This window comes from Anser cygnoides, chromosome Z (assembly GCF_040182565.1).
Source record: "Anser cygnoides isolate HZ-2024a breed goose chromosome Z, Taihu_goose_T2T_genome, whole genome shotgun sequence".
NCBI classification, from domain to species: Eukaryota; Metazoa; Chordata; class Aves; order Anseriformes; family Anatidae; genus Anser; species Anser cygnoides.
The window spans coordinates 4,998,225-5,017,086 of NC_089912.1; the positions used below are offsets into that span (position 1 = coordinate 4,998,225).

General features: G+C 41.1%; 1 long non-coding RNA gene across 1 annotated transcript; it reads right to left on the minus strand.

Moving 5' to 3' along the window:
• Window positions 1–3,104: 3,104 nt before the first annotated feature.
• On the minus strand, window positions 3,105–17,948 carry LOC106049248 (uncharacterized). Its single transcript, XR_001214415.3, has 4 exons — window positions 17,865–17,948; window positions 12,932–13,142; window positions 9,054–9,158; window positions 3,105–5,096 (listed from the first exon to the last, which is right to left on the minus strand). It is a non-coding gene; the product is annotated as an uncharacterized lncRNA (long non-coding RNA).
• Window positions 17,949–18,862: the final 914 nt, after the last annotated feature.

The window sequence follows — 18,862 nt, forward strand, 5'->3', positions numbered from 1 at the left end:
TCAAGCAATTTTCATATCAGATTAGTGAAAACAAAGGCTAGCACACTCAGATGCTAGGATGGAAACTACCAATAGAACACGTCAAAATATTTCTTTTTTTTTTCTTGTATATTAATGTTTGTATTTCCCATTTCAACATTTTCCTACAAAATTTCATTACTGGACTTGGACAACTAGCACATTATCACTTACTTTTCAAATTAAGTAAGTAACCCATGAAGAATCATTGTAGCAGCTTTTAACACCTTTTATTATCAAATTTACAGCTTCAAGAGAAACAGTGGTGGCTACTGGTGAGGACTGTGTGAGACAACAAAATCAGAAGTGATGCAATGAAACTTACGTAAGATACAGATAAAGAAAAAAATTCCTAGAGGAGTTGTCCTTCTAATGATACAGTAATTGTCTCAAGGAAGTGGTGAAAACCCCTTTTCACTATACAATCAGTGTTACACTGAAAAAAGCACTACTGTCTAGAGAATAATCTTGTGCCAGGCAGCAAGAGGATTGGCTTGTTTTTATCTTCACTTTCTCAGATTCTATGATTCAAGACTGGCTTAAAAGATGAAAGACTAATGGTATTTAATGGCTTGCTGAGTTCTTGTCTGATTGCTACACGGTTTTCTTGCTTTCAGAAATTAAATAATTTAAGAAGAGAAGAAGAAGACATTTATATAGCTTATGGATTTTTTTTTCTCTAGTCACATTAATATAAAGAGATTCAAACAAAGCTCCTTCAGAGTCTGCCTGCACCACAAAAGAGAATCACTGATAATGCAAGTGGTGGAAAGGCAGTGATGCAGCATGTCTACACTGATGACTGCAGTTCTGGTGGAAATTCAGTCCACATTCACTCTTTTAACATCCATTTTATTTTACTTTATTTTATCCTGTTGCAATTTGTGGTACCTTCCTTGTGCTTTTTTCTAAGCTTTCTAAGACCCTTCTGGAAGTTTTATAAAGCAAATTCAGGGTGCTGGGAAAACCTGGAGAGGTTTGGTGGGAAAAGAGCTCATATGTGCTTAATTGCCTGGGAAACTCTGAAAGAACCAGTCCCATTTCATAATCCTGTCAGGTTCAAACTCTGGCTGAGAAATCATGTTCATTTCTCACCAAGAACATGTATTTTCTGGAGCCTGCAGAGCATTTGACATACTAGGGAGAGCATTATTACGGCAGTATCTGGTGCAGGGAGAAGAAAAGGAGGGAAAGATTAGAAAAACACAAGCTTGCTACACTGTGATACCCAGTAATGTGTAAAAAGCTCATAATCTCAGGTTTTGCCTTGGGCTGGTGCCATCTCTGTGTCACTTGCCTGTGAAAAGGGCAGGCTGAAAGCAACAGTTCCTGAATTTATTACTGCAGTGAGCAATTCATTTAGACTGAACAGATACTAATTGCAGCAAACCTTGAATTCCATCATTCTTGCTTTTTATTTTTTTTTTACTGAGTAAAGTCAATCATTTCTCCTTTATCATCTGTTCATCCCTTGTATATCCTTGCGATTCCAGTAGATCTCATTGAGAGATGAGATTGTTTGTGTCTTCTGGTTTGTCTCCTCAGCTCTCTGGCCAGTCTGTTTTCTTCCCTGTCCTTGCTTAGAGAAATGGACAAATCGATTAGTTTAATAGCATCCGGGACTGTGAGGTATCTCTTGCACTTTTTTCTACATGCCACAACCTTGGTGTCACTACTTCTGGCCCTTTTCTGTGGGTGATTTGAAGATCTCAGCGTTTCCTGCTGCTTCTGCTCAGCTGAACAGTGTTTGGCTCCACGTGGAGCTTGGCCACCTGCAGCGCGCCCAAGCTGTGCCTGAGCTGCAGAAATGGCAAGGCTTCCTCTTTGCTGGATGTCATTAGCAGTGCCTAGATGCTGCTCAGGCCAGAGCATTTACAAGAAACTTCTCAGACATGCTGGAAATGAGTAAAGTAGATCACCTGAGAAGCAAGTGCTGCTGGCAAAATAGCCACTCCTGCTGCACGCTGTGCTATTCATAAAGGTAAGTGGCCTCCAGCAAGCTGGGCTCCCCATGCCGTGAAGTGCACAAAATAGAGCCTTTACCTATGCACCGTGGGAGACGGAACCTTACACACTGGCTTCATTACACAAAGACTTTCCATCCACACTGCCAGGACAGCAGGCACAGGCTGAAATTCTAGCAATTACTTTGGCTTCATTTCATGCTAAGCATTATAAAGTGCTGGAGATGATAATGCTTGGCATAAGTGTCCCCTTTGCTGTGACTGTGTCTGTAGCACACCGCAACCGTGCCTTTTCTGTTTGACATTGGAAATTAACATCGCCATACTTCATTTTAAACATCTGTTAAATGGAAATAATAACACAGTGCCTACCCCCTGAAGAGGCCTGTTGTGAGGCTTAACTAATTATTGCGCACTTGCAAAGTGCTCTGAGATCTCAAAAAGAAATATATCATCAAAGTGCAAAGTATTATTCTTGTGCAGCCGTCGGAGAGCACATTTTCAGACAGGCTATAAATCTGTTACCAGTGTGATCCACGATAGGTCTGTCAGCTGAAGGAAAGACATGAATGTTTAAACATTTATTTGAATATTAAACCAAAGGTCTTCAAAACCCATACTGAAGGCTCCACTGCAGTCCTAAGTGAATTCTGGTCCTGTAACGGTGTGCAGCCAGAGTTCTACAGCTGAGGAAATTCACTTTGCCAACCATGCTGGAAACTTGGATGGCAACTTCAGTAAATCCAGTTACTCTCTTTTCACCTCGGTCCCTTTCCAGACGAACAGCAAATCCTTTTCTTCCAAATACAATAATTCTTAGATTTGCTGGAAAGAATATTAGAATCTTATAATTGCATTGAATTGTTTGTGGCCAGCTGGTATAGGCTACTTTTTTCCTGAGGACCTGCTGAATGCAGGGCACTGTTGGCTGTGCTGTTTAGTATTACATGCGAGACTATGAATGATTTGTAGTCTGGTCCATGTGCTAGATTTCTGTGGTTGTTTTGGTTCATGTGGATTACGCTGGTGTGGCAGACATTCTTCAGCCAACTTTAGCCATCAGTGCCCAAAAATTAGCAAAAATGAGATTGCGCCGGGGTCTTGGAAGAGCCCTCTGTGTATTTCCCATGGGCTATGAAAGAAATAGGTATGAGAGGACCATTAAGGTGTTGTTGAGGCATTGAGGCCCTGTGACCTGTCACAGATTTGCTGAAGGCAAGTTTCCCACTGCAGCAGATGGCGACAGCAGTGTGATCCCCATTTGGGGGTATTCAGATTCAAGTAGCTGACAAGATCACACCCAGGGCATGTCATTTCCACTGCGACCGCACACAAGTGCCCAACGCCAAGGGCAGGAGCTGCACTGCTCGTGAAAGATCACAGCTGAAGGGTAGATGTCTCTGTGCTTTATGGTAAAAATTGTGAGTAACATGGGTCAACTCCTCCTGCACTCAGGCAGTGCTTACTAATGTGATATCCATCCTCCAGCAGTCGTGGATATCTGCTTGGGACCGGAGGTCCAGAGTCCAGGGTTGGCAAGGATCCACACAGTAGCCAATAGATACAACACAATTTATTACCACTGCAGATGCAGTCAGTCCCAAAAACTTCTGGGGAAGCCCTGGGAGCCCTGCCTAGACAAGAAGAACCACAAGGAGCCTTAGAGCAATAAGAGAACAGTCTTGGCTGATCACCTAACTCCACGCAGTACCTTGTGCAATGGCCCATATAAAATCAGTAGTAAGCAAAAAAAAAAAACCGGTAGGCACACTGAAGTTTTGTCCTTCATCAGCTCAAGGAAATCTATATTACTACCTGCAACTCTCAAAAGTCAGAACGCTATTCAGGCAACAAATTCAGAATGACTGGCTTAGCCTCATGGATCTGAAGAGGTCTTTAGCACTGATATGAAAGAATAATAATAAAGATGATTGTTCCAGTGAAAGTGATTCCAGAAATAAGCACAGGGGGTAGATTTCTGCCTCCTTAAAAAGCTGTCCAAACAACCTCCCTTCTTCCAAAGCAGAGCTGGGGGTCTGCAACCAGCAGTCTGCAGAGGGAGTCTCCACTTGTGCAGTAACCTCAGCATTGGGTTTGCACGTGGCACCTACCTGCTTTGCCACGGTGCAAGTAATGCAGGCTGCTGTGGTGGTAGAAATATGCAGAAAGAGGTGCAATGAAGGAGTTAAGCAGAAAAAAAATGGATTTATAATTTCTGTTATTGACCTCTTCTGCTGCCACAGCCACATATTATACAAATTGTCAGCAGGATGGTAGCTGATAACATAAAAGGCTCAGAAGCACCAGATTAAAATTAAAAATGTATTTTCAACCACAGCTCACAGCTTTTCCACAATGACAAATGCAGCTTGCCATGTGAGCCCTCAGAACATCACAGTGACTGCAGAAGATAGTTTCTTCTGCAGCCATTTAAAATCCTGGCTTCTGTGTTATAGAGTAATAAATAGAAGTGAATTTTACTGGGGATGCCAAACCAAAATGTCAGTCAGCGTAACGTGACTGGGAAATGAAGGTATCAATGAAGTTACACTAAGCTTTTGGGTAGGATCTGGCCCAGTTATTTCCCACTGGCTGGACCAGGTATTATCCAATCACTTATTGCAGGCAAATGTGAAAGTGCTTCTACTAGTTAAATTTTCTCAATAATTTGCACATGAAGACCTCATTTGCTATTTGCTTCTTACCTCCCAGGGCCACCTCTGTGGCTGCTGGACTTCTCCTTTCACCCCTGGTGCTGCAGGTGTCCTCTGGACCTTCTTTTGAGGCTTATCCCTTATCATTTGCACAGACATGTCACAGCCTCCTCTGCTGGAGGGTGATTTTCAGCTGCATGGTAGTTGTCCCCAGGTGAAACAGTCTTTGGGGCACCATCCCCAACCCAGTGGAGGTGTGGGATGTGTCAGCTTGGCCTGTGCATCTCCAGGACTTGTTCATGGAGAGAAATAGGAGCACACTGTGTGGTACCTGGACACTTCTTGTCAACCTCGAGCTCGTTGCTTCTTTTCCTTACACGTCCAGATTCCCGGCGGGTCTGTCAGAATACGGTGATTTTCCAAACTGTTGTGACAAAGGGAGATTGTGGGCTTCCTGAACCTGCAGAAGAGATATCAGATGCCAGTATGACCAGCTGCAGATGCTGATTACTTCTTCAGCCCAGTCCAATCAAAACTTTGATAACAATAATGCATTTTTCTTTTCAATTCAATTTTTTTTATAAATTGTAGTCTGGTAAGTAATATGTTTCAAATGAACTAATAAATACATTTAGTTTAAATTGAAGGAAATGTACTTATATCTGGTCATAAATCTACTCTAAATAAAAATTATCAGGTGCGATTTTGAATGTTATTTTGAATCTGATCCAGAATCTCCCACTCAAATATCATTCCTCATGCTCACAGAACCACAGAGCTGGGTAAAACAAAGGGATTTATGAAATATTTGTTATGCTCTCTTCATCTGCCCTCCAATTTCTGAGTCCTTCTGGCCACACAGCATGTTACTGAACATTTCCTTGCAGCAATGAATCGTAAGACACTTTAATGAAAGGTGAGATTCTCATACAAGTTCCTCACACAAGTAGTTGTTATTTTAAGCAAAACACCATATACTGTGAAAAGTATGATGAAATTTCAAGAATTGGTACACTGGAAAAAAACAGTCTGCGGGGAATCATTGCCTCAATAGATTTTTCCTCTTTGTTTAAGTTATATATTACTAGTTTCACCTTTTGTGTTCTGCTTTTAAAACACACTAGTTCATGGATAAAGTACAAATGCACACAGCACTGAAAAAGCACCTTTAAGATACTGGCTATGGGGCTAATATATATATATATATATATATGTATAAATTAATGTAGGAAATGCATTTTTGTTACTATTATGCTTGGAAATATTCCTAAAGAGCAGACATATGTCACAGGAACAGACATATTTCAAAGGAAGAAGCCTCCATTAGATGATAGGACTAATAATTTTTTATCAATTAGAATTCCTGATGGAAAGGAGCCAACTCTCTTCATTAATAATATTAGTAGTGGTTGGAATTACACCATCTGTCTAGAGATATGGATAATATTTTGAGGAGAAATGTCAACTGTTTAAAGAACATATTTGCAAGGAAGGAAAGGGAGATAAAGCAAAATTATCTCTTTGTACCTGCTGTAATTTCTACAGTGCCCAGAGACCCACACCTTTGCTTCTTAAGGTGTTTTTCAGATTGAAACTTTATTTTTACAGTGTTTTTGCTTTGTGTAAAGTATTATGTTATACAGAAATATACTATACCATGCTATTTTATTTTATTTTGGTTTATTTTTTATTTTACTACTCTGTTATTTATTCAATGTGGTAAGTTGTAAGCTTGATTTATTTTAACTGAGAGAAATCAGTTCTTTTTTTTTTTTTTTTCTAAATGTAAATGGATAGCTTAGCATCACCTGCTGTCAAGCCTGTGAAATGGTGAGTGGAAGTATACCCTATGCTTCTGTAGCATAGAAAGTGTTATGATTTCAAATATACTTTCTAGTTCAAGTTGTCACAAACCTATCACTGAATATTTGCCAGCATCTCATCCAGGAGGCATGTGAGAATAATAAGAACACCTTTTTTATTGAATATGATCACACCAAGTTAAGTGGATATTTTGAATTTCTAGGCTTCTGCTCCATGAAGCCATGTCTTCTCTGGAAGTATGTCTCAGATTCAAATTTAATTAGCATCTGAATTTCACAGATGTGGATGATACAACTTGTTCGCGCTGTCTGAAGAATGTATCTCGTGGAGCTTTTGTAATCCTGGAAAATATGTAGAGGTAATATAAGATAATAAGACTTCAGAAACTCCTTTATCCAGTGGAGGAACAGCAGAGCAGGACATAAGCAATCCAGGAGGTTCCTGGAGGACATCAATGACAACTTCCTGACCTGACTGACAGAGAAGACGATGACGAGAGGTGATCTGTTGGACCTCCTACTCACCAACAATGAAGGGCTTGCTGGGAACGTGAAGGTCAAAGGCAACTCGAGCTGCAGTGACCATGAGATGGTGGAGTTCAGAATCCTGAGGGCAGGGAGGAGAGTGGAAAGCAGCTATGCAGACCTGGGCTTCAGCAAAGCAGACCAGCCTCTTCAAAGACCTGCTTGGAAGAGTCCCATGGGATACAGTCTTGGTGAGAAGAGGGGCCAGATAAAGCTGGTTAATATTCAAGGAATACCTCCTCCCAAAAGAAGGGTCCATACTAAGGGATAGGAAGTCATGCAACAATGCCAGGAGGCCTGCTTGGATGAACAAGATGCTCCTGACAAAATTCAAACACAAAGAAAAAAACACAGGAAGGGTAGCAGCCATGTCGGGTAACCTGGGAGGAATACAGAAACATTGTCCGATACAGTTAGGACAGATGAACTCGAGGTGTCTTCCCACCTCAACCAATCTGTGATCTCAAAAACGCACAGGCATTTCCCCCATTTTTTTGTGTGCTCTAATGTGAGATGGACTCTCCTTATTGTAGCAGTTTGAGAATTCATGAGTTTTTCATGTCTACTTTTTACCATGATGATTATATACTGCCCACTGAATCTTACATGTTCTTTCCTAAGGGTTTGTTTCTTGGCTTGCTGGTTGATTTTTTTTGGTTGTTTGCCTGTTCCCCCCCCCTCCCCCAACATCCCCCCTGTTAACACATATTAACAGCCATTAACGTCCTCATTCACAATATTTTGTCTTCTAACACATTTGCTAATTAATATATACATATTTCATATTTTCATTGATTCAGTCTATTTACTTCGTCCTATTTTGGAACCAATGCATTGGAGACACATTCATTTAGCGATTTTACTTTTATTTTTTCAGTCTTTTGGCTTTCACATTTTCTTATTTTTTCAAAAACTTCTGATTGAATTTAAAATAAAACCAAAATTTAAGCTATATGAAATTAAGTATTACTTTGCTATCTAGAGAGATTAGTTATTGAATAAGCTCAGCAGATTAACTATAGCTCTTACAATTGATTTCATTATTCTTCTGTAAATCATTCAAGATTCCTCAGAAAATTATCACTCAACTTTTTTCCCATTTGCTATTTCCTGTAAGAGCCCTCCAATTTTACTTTCCCATCTAACATTTTTAGATAATCACTTTTTATGTCCTTTTTTTTTTTTTTTGGTTGTTGTTGGCATATGTTGAATCTCATGGAGCTCTTTTTTTTTTTAACATTTTTGAACTTTTTTTCTCTGTTCGGGAAAGGCAAAAATTACAGAGCCATGATTTGATCTCCAAAGCAAACTAGACAGTAGACAATAGAACATTAGAGGAAATTTGGAAAGGAAGAATAAATGGAAAAGTTGTATTTCATACTAGTAAATGGAAAACAGACTGAAAATGCAACAGGGTTTTCCTAAAAGTAATCTTCTGCCATAATAAGTGGGTATCTTCAGGCATTGTAGTCATACTTAGCAGAAAGATAAAGATAGAGAAAGGAGAAAGATACAGAGATATGTAAAAACTGCCAGACTTCAGTTAAGCATCTGATATACTGCTATAATGGAAAGTCTCAGTTAAACTGGCAAAATAGGAACTAGTTGGAAAAGTGTGAGATGAGCACAGAGCTGAAAGAAAAGACGGCACTGTTTGTGCTGAAAGGAGAAGCATGAGGCAGGAGGACAATGAGAATTGACTTACTTAGGACACTAGTATTTAGTCCAGTCCTTTTCAGTAGTGACTTATTCATAAGGTAGCTTGGCAACTTGGCAAAATGTAGTACTGCGCAAATGGAAATTTGGAAATGCTCAAAAATAGGATTAACGCTGGAAGCTTGGAGTCCAACAAAGGAACTGATGAATCTTGATAGTTGGAAAAACATGAAATAGATACAATTTAATGTAGATAGTGCAGTCTTTAACTTAGGAATGAATAACATATATGTATATAAAATAGCTTTTTTTTTTCTTTTTTTCCCCCTAAAAAATCTGAAGATGTCAGTCATTGAATGCCTAGAAGCCATCAGTGTTGATAAAGCCATTGCAAAATGTGCAGGCGTTTTTACCTTTCACCTCATGCAGCCCAGGGACTTCCCATCTGCAATGCTTTGTGAAATTCTGGTCACTTCTGTGTGAGGAGGATGAAATCAGACCAGAGGAGAAACTGGAGGCTGAGGAGGAAGGTAAGAGAACAAACAGGTTATCCTGAAAGAAGGGACAAGCACAGCTTGGCTTACCTCATCCTGCAAAGCAAGGCTACAAAAGGACGTACTATTGCCTCTGATTTGTGCCGGAAGCAAACACCAGGAAGGAAAAAAGATATTTAAGAAAAGGACAGCAATGTCTCACATATGAATAGTTAACGAATGTTGTGCATAAACTCAAAATGAGCTGAAGGTTGTGAAGCATCTGGGGAGTGAAATTCTGAAATAATCTCCTGTAAGAGTCATCAGGAAGACGACATTTATTAAAATAATACCACGATGTGATAGCATCTGATGGAAGAGGAACGGACTTGTAGGGAAACAAACTTATTAACTGGCAGGAGGTCTCTGTCAGTCATCCCATCTACACTCATTTTCCCCTACGTATGTCCTCCTTCCCCCCATCTTTTACAACATTTGTGGTTGGTGAATTGTAGCTTCTTGTGGCCCAGAAAGAGAATGCAGCTTTCACGTAGGCTGTGTTACCCTAGGAAATGCCAGCATGTCCACCTCAGCTGTTACCTCTGATTTTCATTTCAGAAAACTTGTCTTCAAACACAGAGGTGACAAAGAAAAGAGAAATCAGGCAGCTGTTGGGCCTGGAGGGCAGTTGCACAGTATAAACAAGTGGTACAATTTCATGAAATATTTGTCCTTCTGGGGCATGCATTGTACCTAATATTCATTCTTTATAGTTCTACTTAGGGGTAGATAACTTGAATGGAAAAAGTTCGCGTTAATATTATTTTTTTTCACCTTTGAAACAGTCCACTGGTCTTATAACCATACCATCCAGAAAAATTCCTCTCCATTTGGGTGCAAGCTGCTCTGTTAAGTACTGCCAGTTCCTGCTCTGCATCAGACAAAACAATCAGGTACGGTTTTAAAGCAGCCACTGCCATTTTGTGTCCTAGGCTCTCTTGCTCAGAAGCTGATTGTGTCTCTCCAGAAAAGAGCACAGGCACTTTGTTGATTTTGTTGTCGTTGTTGTTGTTGTTATTGTTGTTGCCAATAAGAGCTGGGAAGCCCGGTGCTGGCACAGTGCTCTCTCCAGGCTGAGCGTGTTTGCAGGTTGCCTTTCCCATTTTACTTCTCCAGGGGCAGTCGATTTACCTTTTGCTTGGAAGTTTATTTCTTGCACCGTGTCTGGTGCTGCACTGACTCACCTTGTTTTCCAGTGCTACAACCAAGCTGTACTGGGGGAAGAGACTGGTGACGGTGCCACGGCATGTTAAACCCTGATGGATATTTCTGTAAGGGCAAACAGGGGCTTAAGTAAATAAGACATTTTAGGAATAACTAGGGAAGAGGGATGCTGTACAAAGGGACTAAGTACCCTGATATCTATAAGAGCTTCTGTCTGGGTGGGCTGAACTGACAATTCTTTCATTTTTGTGGTCTTCTTGTGGAAGCCAAAATTTTAAAAACTGATTTTAAATAGAAATTATTCCATATTAAAACAAAACAAAACAACACAAACCTTTTAGTGAAAATTAGAACAAAATTCATCTTAGGTCTTCAGGAACACAAAAACATTAATATTTCCCTCAAAGTGCTTTGCATGTTGACCAGCCGTGTCTTGATTTTTTGCTTTTGAATACTCCTGTATCCATCAAAAAGATCATCTGGAGGATATTAGTCATCACTAAAGCCTATCTGGATTTTTTACACGAAATAAAGTTCTGTTTGAAAATGCTGTTTGTCGGAACTGAAAGTCTGCAAATGTGTCTGCTTTGGTGCAATTTTTGATCCTCAAGGAATAGCTCCCACAGGAAACAGACTGACTTCTTCTCAGTCTGACCTAGCTGGCTCCCTAGGGACCTGGGATTTCAGGATCCTGGGACAACCCTGGTGCAGAGCTAAGAAATACAGAACAGGTGAGAGGAAGGGAAGGAGTTAATGAAGATGTTTTATTAAGAACAGTTTTTGCTTTGGAGAAGCGCAGAAGCATGAATGTTTCCCTTTTCATGGGACTTAAGGACTTCGTGGCAGTGCAATAAGCAGCAGCAGAAATTAATTTCCTTTGCAGTTTATTAGGGCTCAGGCTGTGTGAGGCTAGAAGTGTGGAGGATTTCCAGAGCGTTATTTCTCCTAGTGGCTGCCTCCTGAATGGCACTGCAGCTTGACATTATCGACTGCACTAGTCTAACAGATGTATCAGGACTCATGTGTGCACATTAGTCACGCATGGATTGACAGTACTTGTAAATGTCTCTTATGAAGCAAATTTTCATCAGCAAGCATTGTCATTTTAAACTGACTTTTATAAATTCTAATAGCAATAACGTATTTACTTAGAATTTATTATATTTAACTTAATTAGTTGTTTTCAAACAATTTTTATTTTGCTTAAGCTTATATAATTTAGGGATGTGTGTGTTCATGCATATACATATTGATTATCAGCATTTGTATCTAATTCTAGTGTCTCATTGATTTTACTTGAGCATAATTCCATTATACCAGTCTGAGACCAGAGGTGAGCTCTTTCTGTCTGTGCTAAGCAATTTTTTTGAGAAAGAATTCATTTAAGCCTGTCAGACAGAGCACTGGTAACAAGGAGCTTCTGAACCTACAGCCTGCCTGCAAACACCCTGGAAATGGTTGTGTAGGAGTAAATGCAGGTCTCAGTCATCTTCATGCTAATACACTAATTAGAAGCATTTTCAGGCCAGGGAGCTTTAGCTCAGGCCTCAGAGCTGAAATGACTTCAGTAGAGAAGGTGGGTATAATGACCTTCTGCTGCAAGGTGGATTACTTCTGTCACATCATCAGTTTTAATTCTTCTTGATCCTTGTTGCAGCTTTTTGATGATACGGAGCATGGGGCTCTTTTGAAACCCTTGGAGTGTATTGTGTGCCTGCTCCTGACATGGCTTTCATTGCTACTTGCCTCTGCAAAATCACTTTGTACGTTCTTAAAAGGTGTTTTCCAGGGTATTTTCTGTGTGAACTGGAAAAGCTTCTGGCATTCTGCCTTGCCAGTAGGTGTCTATATGCAGGATCGCGACGATAGGCATTTACCTTCTTGTTTCAGATATTTCAGCACACTTGTTCCATTCCTGAGTCTTGTAGTCTAAATTCAACGTGAAGAGCCTCGGTGCAGCGCAGGGGAGGGCAAGTGCAATGATCCAGCGTTTGATGACTGCTTTGTGGTGGATGTGGGGTCCCCCATTCACAGGCGATAATGCCTGCAGCAGTTATGATGCCCTGAAGCACCATGAATGAACTGAGAAGATGAATGTACTCCACACAGTCATTTTCCATATTAGTATGTAACCTTTCTGCCAGACATCATTAGCAGTATGAAGTCTCTGCTGTCTCAGGGCTTCCTTTAAAATAAATACAACAGTTGTACTGAGCCCACAGCTAATGTCACATCCACCCCCAGGTTTAAGGAACTTAACCTACTTTTACAGGTGTTATTCCCTAATTTGCAGGTCCTCAAGTGTATTTAGATATAGGAAAGAAAAAATATTATTTTGGGGGTGACAAATAATCACAAATGTCATTAATTTGTTAATTTGCATGACCATTATATGAATCATATAAAAATAGTCGCACAGAGAAAGAAAACCTGAACAACACACAAAGGGCATGGCCATCTCCAGATCCCAGTTATTAAGCAGGCAGCCTGGCTTACAAATCTTCAAATTAATGCATGCTGTTTAGGTTTTGGCCAGGACTCAGATCCCTAATTCTGACCATCCCGATGTTAAACATCACGTGCAAGTGACATACCCCACAGGCAGGGGACAGACATCTCCAGACTGCCATATGTCTCATCTCCAGGTCACCTCGAGCCAGGCAATCGCTGAGGCTGGACATTTTCTACTCCAAGAACCATGCAAAGCTGGGCAAGTGTAGATCCACCCCGTGCTGATCTTAAAATGTCCCTGGTGGCAGGCAGTCCTGTGCTTTGCGGCTCCAGTGCCACAGCCCTCACTTCACCCTGCAAAAGGCAAAATATCTTTGTGGGTTATGTCAGCCTGAGCTGGAACATTATTCCTTCTTGACCTGGCATAGCCCTGAGGCCAGTCCTGAATTGGACTTCTCTGCTCAGAGACAGCAGGGAGTGAGAGCTGCTGCCCAGTTCCTGGTGCGGTGATGGCACAGGAGCACTGCCAACAAGCCCTTGGGTGCCCCTCTGCCTGCCAAAATCTGCGTTGGCACAGGCAGTGGGATGCATTCTTGGGTCTGGGCTGGCCACCTCGACCTGCTCGAGGTGTGAGCACAGCATGATCCCATCTGCCGGCAAAAGGATGGCGTGGGGACCCGCTGTGTGCCCTTTCCACAGCCCCCCTGGTCACCTGCCATGATCCCTTCGCAGGGTTTCTTGTCCTTCTGGTGACACCAGGATGGGATAGGGCACCGCGATGCCAGCATCGCAGCACACACAGAGCAAGTCTGGCATCCACCTTCCGTATCACTTCCAAGGATTGTGCTCGTTTCTTTGCCACTGTACTTCCCTCAAGATTCACAAATTGTGCTCTCTGAAACCCTTAAAGTCTGTCCCACTGCCCTCAGAGGGGTTCTGTTAGGTTGCATTTGATATTATTGAAATGCATTCTCTTATTTGTGACCTGGTAACCTCACTATTCAAGCCAAAGCCATTCTATAATTCACTGCCATAGTCATGTACCTCTCCATCACCCGCAGCACCACCTGCGACCTGCAGTCTGGTGTTAACAGAAATGCTGAATAGCTTTGGAACGAGAACTGGTCCATGGGGACTCTCATGAAAGGTCCATCTTTGGTGATTCCCTGCTGATTGACCTCGAAATATGGAAGACAGGTCAGATTTTAATCTAAATGGGGAGAGATCCCTTGTTTCAACTGATACCTATTAAAAAAATTATATATAATAAACTTATAAATATAAACAATATAATACAAAACCGTGGATAAAAGCTGACACAGTAGGGCATATGCTATAACAAAGCAGGCCATCTGTATGATCATATAAAAATAAATCAATAATTTTGTAAGATCATGAAAGAATTATTCTCCATTTATCATATTTAGGTACATACAAATAAACTTAAATTATATTTATTGTCTCTAATTCTAGCCTCTCATTACCTAATTGATTCTCAGACTATCTGTTTTCTTCAACACAACTTCTATGCTATTTTTCTTAAAATTGCTCTAACTGATCTATAATTTTCTCCTGCAATCCCAGTCAAGTTTTGCATCTTGTTTTGTAGACCTCTGTTGGAGATCCCTTCTGAGTTTATTAGCACTTACTAAAGACGGTGATTTATGATTCATGGAGATCCTTGCACATTTCAGCTAGGTCTGTAGGATTTTAGTTATCCAGGGCTGTCTACTGGAAAAACTTACCATTAGCTAGTGTTGTCTTTCATCTTTTTTTTTTTTTTGGCAAATTACAGCCTTTCTATTCCATCACTTGTCGGTTATATTCTTCTTCTTGTCTCTGTTCTAGTTAGAGAAAGAAATTTTTGCTGACAAGTTTCTCCCTTTCTGACTCCTTTGTTTACTATTATACAATCCCTAAATTCTGAGTGGAGTTCAATTCTCACTGAATATACTGCACACGGCATCACAGGGCAGAAATACTCTTTTTGTAAGTAAAGACTGCTAAAGCTATTGGAGCAGGGTTTTTGTTTTGATTTGGTCTTGTTGTTTGTTTGTTTTTTTTTTTTTCCTCCTCTCTTCATCTTCTGGATTTGCTGTCAAGTAAAATGAAAACTGAATTGAAAAATAATTGAAAAAATGTTTATAGTTTAGTCAACCTCACTTGCTAATGGTTGAGATGAATTATGGTATGAAATAGGAATCCAGTTTGAAGATCCTGAACTCCTGCTTTGAAATCATCAGAGCCAGTTCACACCATGGAAGTGGACAGGAGGAACATGTCCTTGCTATAGAAATTAGTATTCTAACTGGCAAACTGTTGAAAATGTAAAACATCAACAAGGGTTTAGGTTCTAGCTGCAGGGGGTGCATACCCCACCATGAGACTGGATACAAATGCAAGCAATTGAAACTGAGCTAGAAAAAAACTCTAGATCACACCTCCTTAGCTGCATTGGTTATTCAAGATTAATGGGATTCAATCAATTAAAATGCTTTAATAATTAATATCGACAGAAAAGAGAGTGCTGAGTAGAATAGTACAATTTTAACCATATTTTTTGAACATAAATGTACATATTAGAGGAGATCACTTTATCAGAATAATCATGTAAATACATTCTGTGAGAACTGTAAATAATAACTTTCATGCCGCGATTACTAGGAAGGCATTATGCTGCTCTGTATATTTGTCATTTCCCTGTGAGGCATTTTTAGATCTTTTCTTACTGGTTTAGATGACATATAAAGCACACACATGCTCTTAATTTCATTTATAATTTCAAGCAGCATGTAGTTGCATAATTTGCCTTTTAATTACTGCTGTTAGCCTTTTTGTATAATAGCGGATATTTTGTACAGGTCATTGTCACTCTAAACTCTGCACAAGTTGTATATTAAGTATATAGTACACCTAGTAGGGTACAGCAATTACAGGAGATAAGTATAGACAGCGGGAAGGATCAGTCTGACCCTGTACTGATAACACTGAGAAAGCTCAAGGGGAGAGGGAACAAACACCAGAGTGCCAATACAAACACATGCAAAACTTACATTAATCCAGTAAATAACATTTTTTTTTTTTTTACTTAAAATAGTCTGCTAGAAATGCGGATGCAATCACAGGTTACTAACAAAAAGTATTTTAAGAGAGAGGGCCAGCTCTGCTGTGCAGTGGCAAGTGAAAGAGCCCTGTATCCTCTTGGCTTTGCACTGAGTGTTTGGAAAGGAAGGCGTGCAGCTTGCTGTGTCTGTACCACCCTGGTCTGGGCACAAAGAGACTCACCAACAGCATGTGGCCAAGCCTTTTCTTCAGGAATCTCAGAGCCACCTGGCTTGATTCTTAGGAAGTTATTTTTCCATAGTATTTAAGATATCCTGGACAGCTGAAGGCAAAAAGCCCAAATTCTGCTCTGCTACTATCATATTCCAAAAAAAGCGCTACCAGAAGACCAACTCCAACTTCCTACTCTGGCCTCACGACGACTGTCAAAAATATTTTATAAAAGTGTCTGTTAGGATCACTGAAGCATGAAGTATTCTTCAATTCTCATTTATTTGTTACTTTCTAAAATCTCTTCTTTAATTTAAATAGATCAAGAATGCTAAAAAGGAGACTAAAATGGCAAAAGATTATCAGGTTACACTTTAGGCTTTGTTTTTTATCAGTGCATATACCTTTGCCCATTTCTGTTGTCCCTTGTCTTTGATAATTTATTTGAGACTTACAATTGCTTTTTAATTGTTATGGACACTACTGACATCCTTTAGTCAAATTCCTCCTTACAATGCAGATTGTCAGTGGTGTACTCAGATATTCTCCAAACAGAAATATTTACATTATCTTAAAAATGAGGTGTTAAAAAAAAAAAAAAAAGATAGTGCAATCAAGTATTTCTTAATCCAGTATCCAAGGGGGGGGGGGGGTGGAAACACCACCAAAAAACATGCACACACAATTTGACAGGCTCTAAGGGATATTTCACGTGGTTTCTTCTACTCAAATTTCTGATAATGCTACACAGTTGGCAGAAAGCTCATTTGATGAAGATAATTGATCTGCCCTGGATTAGTTTTTCTCTTTTAAGCTTCAGTGTCAGAAGATATCTATCTCATGACAACAGCTTCCTTAATTTGAAAAAAAAAAAAAAAAGAAAAGAAAAGGTACTGACAAATATAAAAAACTCCAGCAGAAAAGACAACCTGCTCCCAACTCAAATGAAGTTAAACATGCATTTAACAGGAGCTGGATGATCTGCAGAACAAATAAGGTCACTTTGACATGTTTTGAATCAATTCACATCTTCAGATAATCGCTAATGAGAAGCTTTTGTCCATTATTCTCTCCTACAGAAGCACAAGTTTATACACATGTCATATAAAAGAGTGTGGAGTACTGAAGATGGAGGATTGTATATGTTATGATGTGGTATGTACTGCAGTTCAATGGTCCATATAGACAATGAGTAGACAATGAGGTAACTACTGACCACTACTACTGTTTTTGTTATTGTTTTTAATGAAGGGATGGCGCAAAAGTATGTGCAAGCACTACGAGCAACACTGCTCTCCCTAATAGGTACTTTTATGGTCTCTACCAGCCAGGAAGACCCCCACAAGCAGTCAGGGAGGGGTCTCACACAAGGTTAACCTATGCAAATAAACAGAAAAGGAAAAGCAATAGACACATTTTCTTCTTTCTGCTACATTAGTTCATCTATCTCACTGAAAACTCCTGGCAGGTGGAAAGCATTCAAGAGTTAGCAGTCTCCATCATTTAGGGAGATTTTTAACAAGTCTTCTCAAGTGAAAGATAGCTCAGTGAAGGAAAATACGTAATCATATGGGAAGCTAAGACAAGCTCAGACTACAATTAAAAGGTTTTAGCATCTTCCCTCGGCCATCAGTACAATTACTGATCAATTGATCAATTACCTGGTCTGGTGGAAGGTGTCCTGGCCCATGGCAGGGGGTTGGAACTGGGTAGGTTTTAAGGTCCCTTCCAACCTGAACCATTCTGTGACTCTGTGTCAATTACAGTAATGTTTCAGGTCCAATTGATTAATGTTGACTTTACCTGGTGTCCCATGTGGTGCAAAGCAGTAGTGATTTTGGAGGATACCGAAGGTAGAAGCTCACTCAAGGACTGTCAGCACAACAGGAGTAGCATTGGTAGGTGTAGTGGGTGTCCATGTCCAGGTTTTGGTAGTGGGGGGCGGCAGTGGCGGCAGGAGGGCAGGAGGTGCTCCAGGCAGGCAGCAGCAGTTCCCCTGCGGCCTGTGGAGAGGCCCCTGGTGGAGCAGGCTGTCCCCCTGCACCCACGGGTCCCACACGGAGCAGATCTCCACGCTGCAGCCCGTGGAGGAGCCCCCGGTGGAGCAGGTGGATGTGGCCTGGAGGAGGCTGCGGCCCATGGAGAGCCCCCGCAGGAGCAGGCCCCGGGCCGGAGCTGCAGCCCGTGGAGAGGAGCCCACGCAGGATCAGGGGGTCTGGGGGGAGCTGCCGCCCGTGGGGGACCCGTGCTGGAGCAGTTTGCTCCTGGGGGATGGACCCCGTGGTACGGAGCCGTGTGGGAGCAGTTCCTGAAGAGCTGCTGCCTGTGGGCAGCCCCCGCAGGCTCAGTTCGGGCAGGACGGCATCCCGTGGGAGGGACCCCACGGGGAGCAGGGGCAGAGAGGGACCGTGAAGGAGCGGCGGAGAAAAAACTTTACGGACTAACCGGACACCATTACCTGTTCCCCTGAACTGCTTGGGGGGAGGAGGTAGAGGAAGGTGGATGGGGGGAAGGTGGTTTTAATTTGTTTTGAGTTTTTCACTGCGCTAGTCTGTTGTTAGTTGGCAATAAATTACATTAATCTCCCTATGCTGGGTCTTTTTAGCCTGTGATGTTAATGGGTGAGCAATCTCCCTGTCCTTATCTCAACACTTGAGCCCTTTCTCATCTTCTGCCTTTGAGGAGGGGGAGTGAGAGAGTAGTTGCAGTGTAGTTTAGCTGCTCATCAGGGTGAAACCACCACAGCAGCATCTTCAGCATCGGTTATTTGTTACCGCAGTATCAGGTGGACCTTCCAGAGA